Genomic DNA, 12,353 nt, shown 5'->3' on the forward strand with positions numbered 1-12,353 from the left:
AGCTGCTATTTTCACCCCCTCTTGTATTGGCAGGGAACAGACACCAGAAGGTTGCCTACAAGCAGCTGTTACTGGTATTCAGTCAGTAAGTTGTGTCTGACTCTTTGTGACTCCATGCACTGTAGCATGCCAGGCTCCTTTGTCCTCCACTATCTCCTGGAGATTGCTCAAATTCATGTCCATTGAGTCAGTGATGTTATCTAACCATCTCATACTCTGTTGCCCCTTCTTTTGCCTTCAATCTTCCCCAGCACCAAGGTCTTTTCCAATGGATTGGTTCTTCTCATCAGGTGGCCAAAGTATTGAAGCTTCAACAGAGGTGGGACCAAAACCAAAGCTAAGCTCCAGGGACTATGTGAACAAAGAAGAAGGGAAGGCACTCTCGCAGCTACAGGATACCCAGCTGTGGATGTGACTGGTGATAGAAGCAAGATTCGATGCTGTAAAGAGCAATATTGCATAGGAACCTGGAATGTCAGGTCCATGAATCAAGGCAAATTGGAAGTGGTCAAACAAGAGATGACAAGGGTGAACGTTGACATTCTAGGAATCAGCAAACTAAAATGGACTGGAATGGGTGAATTTAACTCAGATGACCATTATATCTACTACTGCGGGCAGGAATCCCTCAGAAGAAATGGAGTAGCCATCATGGTCAACAAAAGAGTCCGAAATGCAGTACTTGGATGCAATCTCAAAAACAACAGAATGATCTCTGTTCGTCTGCAAGGCAAACCATTCAATATCACAGTTATCCAAGTCTATGCCCCAACCAGTAACGCTGAAGAAACTGAAGTTGAATGGTTCTATGAAGACCTACAAGACCTTGTAGAACTAATACCCAAAAACGATGTCCTTTTCATTATAGGGGACTGGAATGCAAAAGTAGGAAGTCAAGAAACACCTGGAGTAATGCAAATTTGGCCTTGGAATGCGGAATGAAGCAGGGCAAAGACTAAAAGAGTTTTGCCAAGAAAATGCACTGGTCATAGCAAACACCCTCTTCCAATAACACAAGAGAAGACTCTACACACGGACATCACCAGATGGTCAACACCGAAATCAGAATGATTATATTCTTTGCAGCCAAAGATGGAGAAGCTGTATACAGTCAACAAAAACAAGACCAGGAGCTGACTGTGGCTCAGATCATGAACTCCTTATTACCAAATTCAGATTCAAATTGAAGAAACTAGGGGAAACCACTAGACCATTCAGGTTATGACCTAAATCAAATCCCTTATGATTATACAGTGGAAGTGAGAAATAGATTTAAGGGCCTAGATCTGATAGATAGAGTGCCTGATGAACTATGGGATGAAGTTCGCGACACTGTACAGGAGATAGGGATCAAGACCATCCCCATGGAAAAGAAATGCAAAAAAGCAAAATGGCTGTCTGGGGAGGCCTTACAAATAGCTGTGAAAAGAAGAGAGGCGAAAAGCAAAGGAGAAAAGGAAAGATATAAGCATCTGAATGCAGAGTTCCAAAGAATAGCAAGAAGAGATAAGAAAGCCTTCTTCAGTGATCAATGCAAAGAAATAGAGGAAAACAACAGAATGGGAAAGACTAGAGATCTCTTCAAGAAAATTAGAGATACCATGGGAACATTTCATGTAAAGATGGGCTCGATAAAGGACAGAAATGGTATGGACCTAACAGAAGCAGAAGATATTAAGAAGAGGTGGCAAGAATACATGAAACAACTGTACAAAAAAGATCTTCAAGACCCAGATAATCATGATGATGTGATCACTAATCTAGAGCCAGACATCTTGGAATGTGAAGTCAAGTGGGCCTTAGGAAGGATCACTATGAACAAAGCTAGTGGAGGTGATGGCATTCCAGTGGAGCTGTTTCAAATCCTGAAAGATGATGCTGTGAAAGTGCTGCACTCAATATGCCAGCAAATTTGGAAAACTCAGCAGTGGCCTCAGGACTGGAAAAGGTCAGCCTTCATTCCAATCCCAAAGAAAGGCAATGCAAAGGATCGCTCAAACTACCGCACAATTGCACTCATCTCACACGCTAGTAAAGTAATGCTCAAAATTCTCCAAGCCAGGCTTCAGCAGAACGTGAACCGTGAACTTCCCGATGTTCAAGCTGGTTTTAGAAAAGGCAGAGGAACCAGAGATCAAATTGCCAACATCCGCTGGATCATGGAAAAAGCAAGAGAGTTCCAGAAAAACATCTATTTCTGCTTTATTGACTATGCCAAAGCCTTTGACTGTGTGGATCACAATCAACTGTGGAAAATTCTTCAAGAGATGGGAATACCAGACCACCTGACCTGCCTCTTGAGAAATCTGTATGCAGGTCAGGAAGCAACAGTTAGAACTGGACATGGAACAACAGACTGGTTCCAAATAGGAAAAGGACTATGTCAAGGCTGTATATTGTCACCCTGCTTATTTAACTTCTATGCAGAGTACATCATGAGAAACGCTGGGCTGGAAGAAACACAAGCTGGAATCAAGTTTGCTGGGAGAAATATCAATAACCTCAGATATGCAGATGACACCACCCTTATGGCAGAAAGTGAAGAGGAGCTAAAAAGCTCTTGATGACAGTGAAAGAGGAGAGTGAAAAAGTTAGCTTAAAGCTCAACATTCAGAAAACTAAGATCATGGCATCCGGTCCCATCACTTCCTGGGAAATAGATGAAGAAACAGTAGAAACAGTGTCAGACTTTATTTTTGGGGCTCCAAAATCACTACAGATGGTGACTGCAGTCATGAAATTAAAAGACGCTTACTCCTTGGAAGAAAACTTATGACCAACCTAGATAGTATATTCAAAAGCAGAGACATTACTTTGCTGACTAAGGTCCGTCTAGTCAAGGCTATGGTTTTTCCTGTGGTCATGTATGGATGTGAGGGTTGGACTGTGAAGAAGGCTGAGCGCTGAAGAATTGATGCTTTTGAACTGTGGTATTGGAGAAGACTCTTGAGAGTACCTTGGACTGCAAGGATATCCAACCAGTCCATTCTGAAGGAGATCAACCCTGGGATTTCTTTGGAAGGAATGATGCTAAAGCTGAAGCTCCAGTACTTTGGCCAGCTCATGCGAAGAGTTGACTCATTGGAAAAGACTCTGATGCTGGGAGGGATTGGGGGCAGGAGGAGAAGGGGACGACCGAGGATGAGATGGCTGGATGGCATCACGGACTCCATGGACGTGAGTCTGAGTGTACTCTGGGAGATGGTCATGGACAGGGAGGCCTGGCGTGCTGCAATTCATGGGGTTGCAAAGAGTCGGACACGACTGAGGGACTGAACTGAACTGAACTGAACTGATCAGCCTGAGACTGTGGACTCTGGAGCAATTGTATGTCAATAAAATGGACAAATCTGGAAGAAATGGACAAATTCTTAGAAAAGTATAACCTTCCAGGACTGAACCAGGAAGAAACAGGAAATATGAACAGACCAATTACAGGCACTGAAATCAAAACTACAATAAAAAATCTTCCAACAAATAAAAGCTCAGGATCAGATGGCTTCACAGGTGAATTCTCCTGAACATTTAGAGAAGAGTTAACATCTATCCTCCTCAAATTCTTCCAGAACACTGCAGAAGAAGAGAAACTCCCAAACTCATTCCATAAGGCCACCATCACCCTGATAACAAAACCAGAAGAAGACATCACAAAAAAGACAATTACAGGCCAATATCACTGACAAACACAGATGAAAAAATCCAAAACAAAATTTTAGCAAACAGAACCCAACAACATAGTAAAAGGATCATACACCATGATCAAGTGGGGTTTATCCTGCCATAAAAAAATTAGGGTTAGGGTTAGGGGCTTCTCCAATATACACGTCAATGTGATGTACCATATTAACAAACTGAAAGATAAAAAGTATACCATCGTCTCAATAGATGCAGAGGAAGCTTTTAACAAAATTCAACACTCATTTACAATTAAAAACTCTCCAGAAAGTAGGCACAGAAGGAACCTACCTAAACATAATAAAGGCCACATACAACAAACCCACAGAAAACATTCTCACTATTTAAAAACTAAAAGTATTTCCACTAAGATTAGGAAGAAGACAAGGGTAATCACTCCCACCATTATTAGTCATTATAGTTTTGGAAGTCCCAGTAACAGCAATCAGAAAAGAAATAAAAAACATCTAGATTGGAGAAGAAAAAATAAAACTCTCACTATTTGAAGATAACATGGTATTATACATAGAAAACCCTAAAGATGCCACCAGAATATTACTAGAGCTAATCAATGAATATAGTAAAGTCACAGGATATAAAATACACAGAAATCCCTTGCATTCCTATACACTAACAATAAAAAATAAGAAAGAAAAACTAAAGAAACAATTCCATTAACTATTGCAACAAAAAGAATAAAATATCTAAGAGTAAACCTACCTAAAGAGACAAAAGACCTCTATGCATAAAACTATAAGACATGATGAAAGAAATCAAAGATGACACAAACAAATGGAGAGATATAACATGTTCTTAGATTGGAAAAATTAATATTATGATAATACTACCCAAAGCAATCTGCAGATTCAATGTAATCCCTATCCAACTACCAATGACATTTTTCACAGAACTAGAACAGAAAATTTCACAATCTGTATGGAAACACAAAAGACCCCAAACACCCAAAGCAATCTTGAGAAAAACATACCTGGAGAAATCAACTTTCCTGCCTTCAGACTATACTACAAAGCTACAGTCATCAATACAGTATGGTACTGGCACAAAAACAGAAATACAGACCAATGGAACAAGATAAAAAGCCCAGAGATAAACCCACACACCTATGGGCACCTTATCTTTGACAAAGGAGGCAGGAATATATACAATGGAGAAAAGACAGCCTCTTCAATAAGTGGTGCTGGGAAAACTGGACAGCTACATGTGAAAGAATGAAACTAGAACACTTCCTAATATCATACACAAAATAAACTCAAAATGGATCAAAGATTTAAATGTAAGGCCAGAAACTATAAAGTTCTTGGAGAAAAACATAGGCAGTATATTCTTCAACACAAATTATAGCAAGATCCTATTTGACTCACCTCCTAGAGTAATGGAAATAAAAACAAAAATAATCAATGAGACCTAATCAAAATTAAACGCTTTTGCACAAGAAAGGAAAGGTTGAACAATTTTAAAAGACAACCCTCAGAATGGGAGAAAATAACTGCAAATGAAGCAACTGACAAAGAATTAATCTCCAAAATATATATGCAACTCATACAGCTCAATATCAAAAAATGAACAGCCCAATCAAAAAATGAGCAGCAGAAACAGACATTTCTTCAAAGAAGACATACAGATAGCTAATAAACACATGAAAAAATTGTTCAACATCACTTAGAGAAATGCAAATCAAAACTACAATGAGGTATCACTTCATACCAGTCAGAATGACCATCAACAAAAAAACTACAAACAATAAATGCTGGAGAGGATGTGGACAAAATGGAATCCTACTGCCCTTTTGGTGGGAATGTAAATTGGTACAGCCACTATGGAGAACAGTATGGAGATTCCTTAACAAACTAGTAATAAAACTACTATATGACCCAGTAATCCCACTACTGGGCAAATACTCTGAGAAAACCACAATTCAAAAAGACACAAGCACCCCAGTGTTCACTGCAGCACTACTGACAATAGCCAGGACAGGGAAGCAATCTAGATGTCCATCAACAGATGAATGGATAAAGAAGTCGTGGCACATATATACAATGACATAATACTCAGCCATAAAAAGTAATGAATTTGAGTCAGTTGTAGTGAGGTGGACGAACCTAGAGCATGTTACACAGAGTGAAGTAAGTCAGAAAGAGAAAAACTAATACCGTATATTAACACATACAGATGGAATCTAGAAAAATAGTACTGATGAACTTTTTTATTTATTCTCTATGCAGACATAGAGAATGGTCTGGTGGACACAGAGGGGGACGGACAGGGTAGGACAAATTGAAAAAGTATCACTGACTTATATACACTATGCTTATTCACACAGTCCTGTCCAACTCTTTGCAACCCCATGGACTATAGACTGCCCAGCTCCTCTGTCCATGGGGATTCTCCAGGTGAGAATACTGGAGTGGGTTGCCATGCCCTCCTCTAAGGGATCTTCCCAACCCAGGGATGGAACCCTGGCCTCCTGCATTGCAGGCAGATTCTTTACCGTGTGAGCCACCAGGGAAGCCCATGAATACGGGAGTGGGTAGCCTACCCCTTTTTACACTATCAAGTGTAAAACACGTACGAGAGGGAAGCTGCTGTATAACACAGGGAGCCCAGCCTAGCACTCTGTGATCATCTATAGGGGTGGAATGGGTAGGGAGAGACTCAAGAGGGGATAGACAGATAGATAGATAGATAAGAATGTGACTGATTCATGTTGATGTATGGTAGAGACCAGCACAACACTGTAAAGCAATTATCCTTCAATTAAAAAAAAAAAACACCAACCAGCAAAAATGCACCCCCAAAACTATACCAAGGCATATAGTTTTCAAACTGCTGAAAATCCAAGATAAAGTGCTGAAAAAAGCCATAGGGAAAAAACACCTTACCTATAGAGCAACGAAGATAAGAGTTACATCTGACTTCTCAGAAACCATGCAAGCAATAGGAAAGTAGAGTAAAACATTGTTGAAAGATGTTCTTTAGACAGAAGGAATATTATCTAGGTCAAAAACTCAGATCTACATTAACAAAGGAAGAATACCAAAGAAAGAATAAGTGAAGACAAAATAAAAACTTTTATTTTTCTTATTCTTTGTTCATAGTCTTTAATTGAAATGACAACAAAGGAAATAGCTATTTAAAACAAAACCACACAGCTGCTTCAGCCTAAATTAAGAGGTGGCACCAGGTGTGGGGTTCACATTCTGGGTGGGCAACTGCAAAGCAACCTCAATGATCTGGGGCTTGTCTATGATCCTGGATGTGTGGTTACCCTTCTCCATAATCCCAATAATCCATACCTGTTGGCCTTCACCATATTTGGGGGACTTTATCTCTGCACAGAACTGAGTTACTTGCTCACAAAGTAAACAGATCAGGAGGCCTCTTGACATCTCCGGACAGGTCCCATGCATAAGGCCAAACATGTTTCCACAGGCCTTGCTCACAGCTGCCATCTTGGCCAGGATAGGAAGGTTATGAATCACAAAAGACACCTTGTTTCTCTACTGTTTGGCCAGGTTTTGTGCATGGCCCAGAATCCCAAAGCCTGTGATGTTGGTGGCTGCATGGGCATTGAATGTACACACAAGTCCTGCCACTGTCCTGTTGAGCCTGGCCATGTTCATCATTGCCTCCTGGTACTCCAGCTCCACATCTTCCTGGGGAACCACTAGCTTGATTTTATTCCATTTATCAGGAATGTCCAGCCACTGGTGCATGGCCATGATCACTTGCATCCCCAAACGTTTTGTCAACACAAGCACATCCAGCACTGCATTATCTGGCATGACAAATTCATTGGGGTGGCAGACAGTTGTATCCACAACAACCCATGGGTTTAACACAGGGGTTTAGCTCTCTTTGGCCACCCGTTATAGACGTTCCCACCTCCTCTGCTGCATCTTTAAAACCCTGTATATTTAGGGGCATTACTTTATCCCTTTCCCTGTTGGTCATTTTATGACTGATTCCAAGAAGCATCAGCATGTTGTCACATTCTGTGCCCCCCATGGCACAGAGGTCACTGAGGTCATTGGCACAGGCTATCCTGCCCACCATATAAGGGTCAGCAACCATGGGCTGAATGTAGTCTGCAATTTGAACCAAGGGAAGACTGCCATGCCTCAGAGGAAAGACACAGGTGTCCATCCCAATGCCAAATCTTGGCACATCTGCTACAAGAAATTGCTCTTCTTCTTGGAAGTGATTCTCCTGTAAGGACTCCAGTAATTTCTGCAGGACATCTTAGAGCCCTTTGAAGCTGGAGCCCTTCAGTTAAGTGAACCTAGTTAACCAGAAGCTGTTTTCCAATTCATAACTTTCCCGATTAAAGTACTCCCACTCAGACATGGTTCTTGAGCCCACACACCTCACAGTTGGGCTCCTCCCCTCCCTCTCCTATGAGGCTGGTTTCTTTATAGATTCACCGGTTTGCTTTGCATCCTCTGCCTCCTCCCACAAACAGGACTCTATCACTCCCACAACGTACCAGGCACGGTACCTTAACAAATTTAAAGCAAGAGAAATCATGCAATGTCTGCTCTCAGACCACAATGAAATTAAACTAGAAATCAATTAGAAAAATAACAGGAAAATCTCAAAATAAATGGAGATTAAACAACATACTTTAAATAACTCATGGCTCAAAGAAGAAATCTCAAGAGAAATATAAAAATACTTTGAATCAAATGAAAATGAAAACACAACTTATCAAAATTTCTGGGATGCAGCAAAAGCAATGCTTAGAGGGGATTTATAGCATTGAGTGCATACACTGGGAAAAAAGATCTAAAATCAATCATCTAACAGCACTGAGTGCATACACTGACAAAAAAAGATCTAAAATCAATCATCTAACCTTAGGGAACCAGAAAAAAAAAAAAAAAACGAGAGAGAGAGCAAATTAAATACAAAGTAAGCAGAAGAAAAAATAATAAAAACTACAGCAGAAATCAATGAAATTGAAATTGAGAAGTGAATAGAGAAAATGAACCAAAATAAAAGCTGATATATTTTTTAAAAAATCAATAAAATTGATAAACCACTAGCTAGGCTGACTAAACTAAGAGAGGACACAAATTTCTAGTACCAGAAATGAAAGAGGGGACATCACTACAGACCTCTTGGAGATTAAAAGAATAATAAAGGAATACTATGAACAACTCTCGGAAAAGGCAACGGCACCCCACTCCAGTACTCTTGCCTGGAAAATCCCATGGATGGAGAATCCTGGGGGGTGCAGTCCATAGGGTCGCTGAGAGTTGGACACAACTCAGTGACTTCACTTTCACTTTTCACTTTCATGCACTGGAGAAGGAAATGGCAACCCACTCCAGTGTTCTTGCCTGGAGAATCCCAGGGACGGAGGAGCCTGGTGAGCTGCCGTCTATGGGATCGCACAGAGTTGGACATGACTGAAGTGACTTAGCAGTAGCAGCAGCATGAACAACTCTATGTCCACAAATTTGATAACCTCAACGGAACAGACCAATTCTCTTGAAAGACACAATCTGCCAACACTCACATTAAAAAAAAAAAGACAGTCTGACAGTTTCTATTAAAGAAACAGAATTCATAATTAACCTTGCACAACAAAAAACAACAGGCCCAGGTGGATTCACTAATAAATTTTACCAAATATTTAAGGAAAAAATTATACAAATTCTCTACAATCTCTTTCAGAGGATAGAAACAGAGGGAATACTACATAAGTTATTCCATGTGACCACATTAACCCTAACACTAAAACTAGACAAAAATGTTACAAGAAAAGTACAGACCAATATCTCTCATGAACACAGATGCAAAACTTAACAAAATATTAGCAAATTGAACCTAACAATACATAAAAAGAATTGTACACCATGACCAAATGGAATTTATCCCAGATGTGCATGCTAGTTCAACATTCAAAAATTAATTAACATAATGCAATGCATAAACAGAATGAAAAAGAAAAATCACATGATCATATTCAACAGATTCAGAAAAAGCAGTGGATAAAATCACTCATCCATGATAAAACCTCTCGATAAATTAGGAATAGAGAATTTTCTCAACTTGATGGAGAATAATCTATAAAGAAAAACGTATAGCTAAAAGGAAAAAACTCAAAGCTTTCCCATTATAAATAGGAAAAAGGCTACAATGGCCCTCTCATCACTCCTTTTCAACACTGTACTGGACATACCAGCTAACTCAGTAAGACAAGAAAAGGAAATAAAAGGCATACAGACAAGGAAGAGAAAAAGTAAAACTGTCTTTGTTCACAAATCACACTATCATCTAAGTAGAAAATCCAACAAAATCAACAAAATTCCTAGAAGTAATTATACTAAGGTTCTGATATACAAGAACAGTAGTCAATCACATTCCATATACCAGAAATGAACAAGTGTAACTTGAAATCTGATGCTTTCCAGGTGGTGCAATGGTAAAGAATACATCTGCCACTGCAGCAGATGCAACAGACACAGGTTCAATCCCTGAGTCAGAAAGATCCCCTGGAGTAGGAAATGGCAACCCATTCTAATATTCTTGCCTAGAAAATTCCATCGACAAAGGAGCCTGGTAGGCTACAGTCCAGGGGTTGCAAAGAGTCAGGCACTACATGCACACATGAATTTGAAACTTAAAACACAATACCATTTACATTGGTAATAAAATAATGTACAAGATCTATATGAGGAGAGCTACAAAACTCTGATTAACAAAATCAAGTAAAAATTAACTAACTAAAGGGATTCCATATCATGGGACACAAAGACTTATATAATGTCAAGATATCAATTTTACAAACCTGATCTGTAGATTCAATATAATCGAAATCAAAATTCCAGCAATTCTGTACATACAAACAAACTTATTCTAAAGTTTATATGGAGAGAAGGAAATGGCAACCCACTCCAGTACGCATGCCTGGGTAATCCATGGACAGAGGAGCCTGGCAGGCTACAGTCCATGGAGTTGCAAAAAAGTCAGATACAACAGAACAACTAAACAACAACAACAAAAGCAAACCACCTACTCCAACCAGTGCAGCTTGCCAGCCTGGGTCATCCCATGCCCCACACCCCCACCCACCAAACTAAACACTGGACTGAAATGAAAATACTGTTTTTGCTAAGACATCAATGAAATGATTTGGATTAAGTTGAGTGATTACATCAGAAGAAGGGTATGGTCATCTGGAGAGCTGGCCAGTCCTGGTACATGCTCTCTAGAGTCTGTTTGTCTCCCAAGAGAAATGTGGTCTCAGACAAAGGCACTGACCACTGCTCTGCCTCCATCAGGTCCACACACACATACATGTCAGCTTGAGATAAACTCATATCAAATACTTTCTTTCACTCACTGAACCTGAGTATGAGAATTAATAGTCCTTGTTTGAATAAAGACTCACCCACTTAGTGGTTGGATAATCTTACAAAAGTCACTTAATTGGCCTCACCCTGTTTCTTCTTCTCTAAAATGGGGGATAATCTTAACTAGAACTACCAGTTCTTAATGTTCAATAAATATTTATAAAGCCCCCACTATATGCCAAGTATATGGTTGAATTTTTTTTTAAGATTTTGCATGTAAAAAGAAGCTGATTCCAGTCTGGCCCAAAGTAAACCTAATTTTCACTACTAAGAATGTGTCTCTTCCACATTCCATAGGCAATGTTCATTTGTCAGCCAACAGAAAACCATCAGCAGCAACTTTTGCCCCCAGGATAGTGATATTCTGTTTACAAAGTGTGGTCTTTTTTTTTTGCTTCTGTACTTAATAGAGCCTCATATAATATCAGAGCTGGAAAGAATCTTAAAAGTCATCCAGGCCAGCTTTCTGCCTACCTGGCCAGGTGGCCCACCCTATCTTTGGACAGCTCAGCTAGTAGACAATTCTTTCTTGAAATCAGATCATCTTCCCTGTGGTCTGTGTCCTAGTTCTGCTCTCTAAATCATCTCAGGAAAAAAGCTACATTTTTTCATCTCTCTTATAACAGTCCTTTTTGTGTATGTGGAGACCTCACTCACTCCTTCGTCAGAAATAAATCTTTTATCCAGGCTCAGATAAAAAGTAGTAACAACTACTTCAATCAATTTCTTTTCCAAAGGAAACAGTGCCTTTATTAAGATGATGGGAATTGTCTGCCCACTTAAATCTTTACATATTTTATTGACTAATATAAATTAAGGCATTCAAAATGAAAAAAATAAAAGTTCATATGGAAAGGGCAAAAGATCTAGAATAGTCAACACAATACTGAAGGAAAGGAACAAAGCAGGAGGACTGATGCTACCTGACTTTAAAACCTACTACACATAAAGCTTCTTTACTGTCTGAGCTACTAAGTATCACCAGTGGTAAAGAACCCACCTGTCAAGGCAGATTTAAGAGACCTGCGTTCGACCCCTGGAGAAAAGCATGGCAATCCACTCCAGTATTCCTGCCTGGAGAATCCCATGGACAGAGAAGCCTGGTGGGCTACAGTCCATGGGATCACAAAGTGTCAGACACAACTGAGTAACTAACACACACTCATAGATGAGGCAGCAGATAGATGGGCCCCAGGTCAGCTATCTACAACTGGCCTCCTGTTCATATCTCCTAGGGCCGGTCATTCATTACCAGCCCCTGTTTACATTTCCTGAAGTAAGAGACAAATGGGCTCCAGG

General features: G+C 39.9%; 1 protein-coding gene and 1 pseudogene across 1 annotated transcript in view; both read right to left on the reverse strand.

Moving 5' to 3' along the window:
• UIMC1 (ubiquitin interaction motif containing 1) overlaps window positions 1–12,353 on the reverse strand; it is a 128,999-nt gene that overhangs the window by 80,260 nt on the left and 36,386 nt on the right. The gene's annotated exons all lie outside the window — the stretch shown is intronic.
• LOC138086539 (selenide, water dikinase 1 pseudogene) lies at window positions 6,861–8,040 on the reverse strand (annotated as a pseudogene).

Source organism: Capricornis sumatraensis, chromosome 9 (assembly GCF_032405125.1).
Source record: "Capricornis sumatraensis isolate serow.1 chromosome 9, serow.2, whole genome shotgun sequence".
Lineage (NCBI taxonomy): Eukaryota > Metazoa > Chordata > Mammalia > Artiodactyla > Bovidae > Capricornis > Capricornis sumatraensis.